The following is a 7,179-nucleotide window of genomic DNA, read 5'->3' as shown; positions in this document are numbered from 1 at the left end:
AGCAGTGTGGGGCCCATACACCTCAGACAGCGGGAGGGAAGAAGACAGGGTGTTCAGGGCGATGTCCGACAGGGTTTTTCCCTGGTGCCCCAACAGTCCAGTCCAAACCTGCAGAAACCCTAGCCATGGAGCCACTGTCCCACCACCAATGGACATTCTTCATAGACGTTGATAACAACTGGTTATAATCATGGTTTAATAATGAACCAGCTTTCCTGGGAGAAGAATAAACTGAACATTAAACTGACTTGGGAATTAGATTTATATTGTATTATTACAACAAACTAAACACCGAGTCACAAACTGCAGCTGATATCAACAACTTCATGCTCTAAAAAAAGCATGTCTCTTTATATTGCTTATAAATAACCAAAAGCTAATCTCTATGGCTTTGACACAGACATGGAAAAATGCACAAGCATAGCTACAAAAATAACAGCCTGAGGCAATAGTTCTGCTGAGCAACGTAACAAGTTTAGCCGAAGGTCCAAAGAGTCTACAGACAAGCAGAACAGATTTTACTGCTCTAGACCATGGAAGAAGTAATAGTTCACCACTGGATAAATACTCCTGTATGCTACGAGGAGAAGTTGTCAATAAACGATCTCCAAGACTGTCCTCAATGTATGGAAGGTCCTCAATGTAGTGACTGCAAGAAACCAACTGACGTCATGGAAGAAGATGGACGACTGGACAATAAACAAGAAGAGGACTCCAACTTTAAGGTGTTGATGTTAATGTTATCCAGTTCCAGCCAGAAGACATCATTATTCAGGTTTTTGAAGGTTGGCTCATAATAAAAGGAGAGCATGGATGCAACATGGATGAAAATGGTTTCATTTCACCGAATTTTACGAGAACATATAAACTACCAAATGGAAATGGTTTGAACGACTTGACTGCCTTCTTCTGCCATGATGGGATTTTAGCCGTGGAATTCAAGCAGAAGCAAGTGCTGGAACGAAAAGGCTAGAAGAAGTAAAGATATGACCTGTATCAGTCGATTCTGTCCTAGAATCATCAAATAAATGTGTTGGGTTGTGTACTAAGGTTCTAAATGGGGTTTATGCTAAATTTGGTTCAGTTCACTATATTTACGAAAAGTGAACGCCGCTATTTGAGGCACCAAAAATCCATATACGATAAGCTTTGCAATTAGGTGCCCTTTAGTACTCTAGCGGCCAATTACAAAAGTTGCATTATTACAGCTCACACGAAAAAGGTGGTGACCCGGGTGTCGAAACTCTGGGTCCTGTTCCTGGGTTCACAAATATCTAAGACAGTATCAAGGGTAATATAACAGAAGGAACTCACCAGATCAAACGAGTGGCCCGAGTGCATCGCCCCAAGCCCGTAGCTGTAGTTGAGTCACGATCAGTAGAAAGTAATTGACGAGCACTCCAAACACCTGTCGAATTAAAAGAAGTACATTTTTATTTTTAACTTATTATAAACATCAATTCCCTGACGTGTTTCGTATCAACGATACGCAGTCATAGGTATTATGACTACGTATCGGTTCATACGAAACGCGCCAGGAATTGATGTTCTTAATAAGTTAAAATTAAAAACTTCTTTTAATTCGACGGGTGTTTGGAGTGCTCATAAATTCCTTTCTACGGGTTGTGTACTAAACACGCTGTTTCAGTTTCAAGAGTAGTGTCAAAACTGTGCCGAAAATGTTAGATATTTATCTTTGTTTACTGTATTTACTTTACCCAACTATTGCGTGCTTGTACAATCTAGCAACATAACACAAAGCTTTCATTCCCAAATTTTGTTTTTCATTTGTCAAAAGCACGACTTCTGTAAAACAAATAATTAGAAAGAAAGTGTAAAGGAAATATTTTCAGTGCAGGCGAGCAAACATTTCTACACACTGGTATTTTAGTTAATGAAACTGTTCATGACATTCAGCGACATGAAACAATCAGCTTACTGTTTTAAGAAATCAAAAAAAGGGTGTGGGGTGGGGGACTAATATTCTAAAATGATGAGAGCTGGGTACAGTCCACAAGCATCAAGCTAGACATACATGCCTTATGTTTTACTCCAGTAGCTTCAAACACAGAGTGGGACGTTCACTAAGATTTGTTGTTGCGCCAGCGTCCGCTTCGCCGCGCTTCACCGCACTTCGCCACGCGTATTTTCGCCTGCGCTACGCAAATTCACTAAAATCTGAAGTTGCGCTCAGGGGAAGCATAAGGTTGCGAAGTTGCGCTAGCGTTAATTCGCCAAGCAAAGCAAAGTTACGATACCGATGGTTATTTGCATACGGCGCCAAATTCAAGTTACAATGGAGGTATATGTAGCAGCACTACACAAGCCTGGGAAACCTTCAAAACAGAAAAAAATGTTTTTGCCCTACACATGTCCCCACTGTATAGTTTAGGTGCCATGAGTTAGGAAATGTAGGGGGGAAGGAGGGTAGCCCCAAAAAATTTTTCGATCTTTTTCAGCCTATCACCCATAAAAAATGAAAAAACGCCAGCGTTTTTTTTTTAACTTTTTTTGAAGCAATTCCTATCTACTCTATTGCACTTCGCCTGGCGAAGGAAGTCTGGCGTAAAAGGTAGCGTTCAGAATAATTTGCGCGTCAGTGAATTTGCGTAGTTACGTCCCTTGCGCAAATTCGCCAGGCGTAAGGGTGCTAGCGAATTTACGCCAGCGTCCGTTAGTGAATCTGTGAATTAACGAAAATGCGCTACGCTGTCGCATTCAAGCTAGCATTAGGCGCTTCGTCGTTTAGTGAATTTGCCCCCAAGTATTCATTCATAAAGCTCCCCATGATAGTGAACAATGAATGTTATAGGGATAATGTACAATTACCCCTATAAAATACAGACCTCTGTATGTCTAAGCAATCATCTCCCAAGTTTGTCCTTAACCCAGTGATTCCTGTATTACATCTGGGAACAGTATGTGCCACACTGGCGATTTTTCATTATAGCCGGCAGGACGTTAGGGGTAGGCAGATCGGGGAGATTGTCGCCCAGAAGAAGAGGCGATTAGAAGCCAGGCGACTAAATCTCCCCGAATCTCCCTGTTTGCCCCTTACCCTTAGGTTCTAAGGCCAAACCTCAGCAAGAAGAGAAACAGAGCTGCCTCTTTTGTCATATACTATTCTCTATATGTAATTGACACCATTTTAACCCCCTAAACAAAATATCACCATTTCTCTGTCCACCCTTGGAATTGATCAAGTAGCCTGATCAAATCAGCCTGATACTGCCCACCTCACCAGTAAAACATCTGCTCATGCATTATGCAGTAAATGTAAAGATTATATCCTAAGGTCATTGCTTTTGAAGAATTTGGGTCGCCATTCCCCCTTTTTTTTACCCCCTTTAGAAAAATTAAATAGTAAGAGGTGAATGGGCCTTTCCCAGGGTTGTATAAAGGTGCACTGTATGGCCAACAGTCTTAAAAACACTTCTAACAAGTGGAATTGCCTGTGTCAGTCACACTCATTGCTGTCCCAGATGTAATTGAGCCTTCTGTCTTATAAGCTCCAGCAACCAGTGGCACCATCATAGGGTGTCTCCTTTCCAACAAGTCAGTGTTAAAGGAACAGTAACATACCAAAAATGACAGTGTTTTAAAGAACTGAAAATATAATCTAGTGTTGCCTTGCACTGGTAAAACTGATGTGTTTGCTTCAGATACTATTGTTTATATAAATAAGTTGCTGTGTAGCAATGGCAGAAATTGAAAAAAGTCTATATGGCACAGTCTAAATAGTGGATAACAGATAACACCATTATATTCTACAGAGCTTATCTGCTTTCTGCTGTGTAACCTGAGTTTTCTCCTTTGAATAGCTGCCCCCATGGCTACACAGCAGCTTATTTATATAAACAATAATAGTGTTTCTGAAGCAAACACACCAGTTTTACCAGTGCAGGGCAACACTGCATTATATTTGTATTGCTTTAAAACAATTTCATTTTTTGATGTAACTGTTCCTTTAAAGTGCTGCCCTGTTGGATCTGCCCCCACTCAGCTTTGATTGTGAAGTAAAAAGATCAGGAAACAACAGCAGTTGTGAATGATTGGCCACACAAAATGTAGTGCATGTAAATCACGTCCGAAAGTTGGAAGAAACACTGTTCCAAACTGTCTCTGGGGGCAACTGGGTCTGTTCGGGCACACCTGCTGGGATGCATGCAGATCAAGTGACGTCACTGTCATTTTAGTCTCAACCCGGCGTACACACGTGCCTGAATCTGCATGCATCTAGACCCAGCAGTAAGCTAAAGGGGCTCTGTATAAATGTAGCCTAGGGCCCTGTAACAATAGTTTATCCTGGTGGTCTAGTGGTCGGCGCAGATGCCCGCCACATGCTTCTTTCTGTCTCCAGCGCCGGATTCTCTATCGCACGCACTTCCGGGTTTTACGCGCCCGCATGATGAGGTCATCGCGCTTGGCATGAAATTCAAAAGGTATTTAAAGGTCTTTTGGAATTGAAGTCATTGCCTTTGTAGGTCTAACTTGTTTAGTTCCTAGGTGATTATTTCTACGTGAATCCTTTTGTGTATCCTGGTTTTGACCCTTGACTGCCTGCCTATTCTGAACTCTGCAATCCTGATCCTTGCCTGGTTGACCTTGCTTGAACTCTACCTGTACCGACCCAGCCTGTCTGACCACGCTATTCTCTTGGTTCCTCCTGAGTTGTGTGGCCTTCCATCCGAAATCCTTGGTAAACGACCGTGCCCCTTTGCTCGTCGAGAACTCTTGCTTGACTCCTCTCTCATTAAGACCTAGCGGCATCCAATTAGCGGAGGGCTCCTCCTGAAGTGAAAGGCGGCTGCTACAGGCGGAAGCGGAGCAGAGACCAGGGAGCCTTGCAATTGTTCTGGATTTAGGGTGCCGTTCGTGACAGGACCTACATGTCTTTAATACGCCACTGCCTGTGACATGGGTCTAACATCATCACTAGGGACTCCACTATTTGGATTTGGCAGAACCCCCAAATCCTTCACAAAAGATTTGGCCGAATACCGAACCAAATCCTAATTTGCATATGCACATTACGGGTGGGAATGGGAAAACATTTTTTACTTCCTTGTTGAGATTTCCCTCCCCTAATTTGCATATGCTAATTAGGATTCATCTTAGCCTGGCAGAAGGATTCTGCTCCAACACTGATTTTTTAGCCCCAAAATTGCCCCTACCTGGCTGAATGTGTAGAGTTTGTTGGAGACTGGAATAATACCCTTGAGCTGTTAAAACTATAGGGTCCCTGGTTCCAATAAAGCAAAACTTAGTGCTACAGTGACATTCAAAACAATTGTATTCTTCCTATTTTGTTTGCTACTCTCCTGTGCCCCCATAAGGGAAGCACCAGCCACACACTGATAATGTGAAGTAATGCAAATGTATCCAATTCAACATACAAAAAAATAGAGATATTTTGGCATCACTTGATCAAGGGCCCGGGTGGAACGAAAAACAAAATCTTGTGTTTTAGCACAGAAATCATCAGTGTCTGTCTGTACCCAAGCGGAGAAAATGTTTCCCACAGGGACAGGTCAGCAGAATCAATAGAGCAATGCAGTATGAGGAAAAGGGGTGAAACAAATATATGGGGAGGACATTCCTATTATAAGAATGGGGATCATTAGTAATATCAGGAACATGTATAATAACTGCACTTGATGGCATTTAAATTGAATGCCATTAGTAATCGTCCCTGATACTGTTACAGAAGGAATTGTCGTGAAACAGAAAATTGCTCCAACTGTGCATGCGCTGCTTTGCTGGTCTCATTCCGAAGATTACCGAAGAGGGGCATTTTCCCGGGGGGCAGCTAGGCTGGGGACGAGGAGGGAGGGGGTCTATGTAGGGTAGGTTTTTTTCTATTAAGGGTTTGTTTCTCCTTTAAGAGAAGGAAGAACAGGGGTATTTACTGGGCCAATCAGTATTAAGAGAAGGAAGAACAGGGGTATTTACTGGGCCAGTCAGTATTAAGAGAAGGAAGAACAAGGGTTATTTACTGGGCCAATCAGTATTAAGAGAAGGAAGAACAGGGGTATTTACTGGGCCAGTCAGTATTAAGAGAAGGAAGAACAGGGGTATTTACTGGGCCAGTCAGTATTAAGAGAAGGAAGAACAGGGGTATTTACTGGGCCAGTCAGTATTAAGAGAAGGAAGAACAGGGGTATTTACTGGGCCAATCAGTATTAAGAGAAGGAAGAACAGGGGTATTTACTGGGCCAATCAGTATTAAGAGAAGGAAGAACAGGGGTATTTACTGGGCCAGTCAGTATTAAGAAAAGGAAGAACAGGGGTATTTACTGGGCCAGTCAGTATTAAGAGAAGGAAGCACAGAGGTGTAGGCTGCAAGTACAAAGGGATAGAGATGCATGGGCAAACACTTCATACACTTGGCCAATACTGTAGGATGAAAAGGAGGGATGAGGATATGGGGGGCAGTATGAAGGTTGTACAGCACAAAAAGAGAAATGTGGAATGGGGGGGGAGGTAAGGGGGGCACTAGATTATATTGGGACAGGAAAATAAAGAGGAACACGTGGACATACAGTAAATTGGGGAAGTACAGACAGAGACAGTGGACTAAATTGGGCCACTGGTTTATACTAGAGCAATACATATAAGGAGGGTGACTGGCTGGGGCAGTGGATGGGGCAGTAGAGTGGCAGGCACAGCATTACTACATTAGATCAGTAGCAAGTACAAGTGGCACAGGGTCTGCACCTTTTTCGGACAGAGCAGTTTTTGGGTGAGTACAAAGGGAGGTGGGATGTAGAACACTGGGGGGACAGAGAAGAGTATAAAGTAGGGCCACTGATACAGGTAAGGGGGGGAAGGGACAGGCTGAGATACACAGGGACTTGTAGGAGGGGCACGTGGGACAGGGGCAGTAGAGTGGGAGGAGCAATAGAGTGGGAGGAGTTGATACAGTAGCTGGGGCAGTACAGTATTACTGGGTCAGTATCTATGAGAAAGGACTTTTAGGGCCGGAGGGACGTATATGGGGCAGTACAGCAGGGGGAGGGACAGTACATTAGGGGGCGGGACAGTGGGACACGGCCGTTCCATTGAGGGGAGAGGGGTGTATGACACAAGGAGCCGGAGTGCAGGGGCGGCCCGGGGAGGAGCCGGGAGTTCTGGCAGCATTTCGATGACTTCTTTCCTTTGCTCACATTAGATGGTCGG

The 7,179-nt window shown here is 43.6% G+C and overlaps 1 pseudogene; it reads left to right on the top strand.

The window, feature by feature from the left end:
* Window positions 1-254: 254 nt before the first annotated feature.
* Window positions 255-1,045, top strand: LOC108706455 (annotated as a pseudogene).
* Window positions 1,046-7,179: the final 6,134 nt, after the last annotated feature.

The sequence above is a fragment of the Xenopus laevis genome, chromosome 1S (genome assembly GCF_017654675.1).
Source record: "Xenopus laevis strain J_2021 chromosome 1S, Xenopus_laevis_v10.1, whole genome shotgun sequence".
Classification (NCBI taxonomy): domain Eukaryota; kingdom Metazoa; phylum Chordata; class Amphibia; order Anura; family Pipidae; genus Xenopus; species Xenopus laevis.
This window is presented reverse-complemented; position numbering and strand designations above follow the sequence as displayed.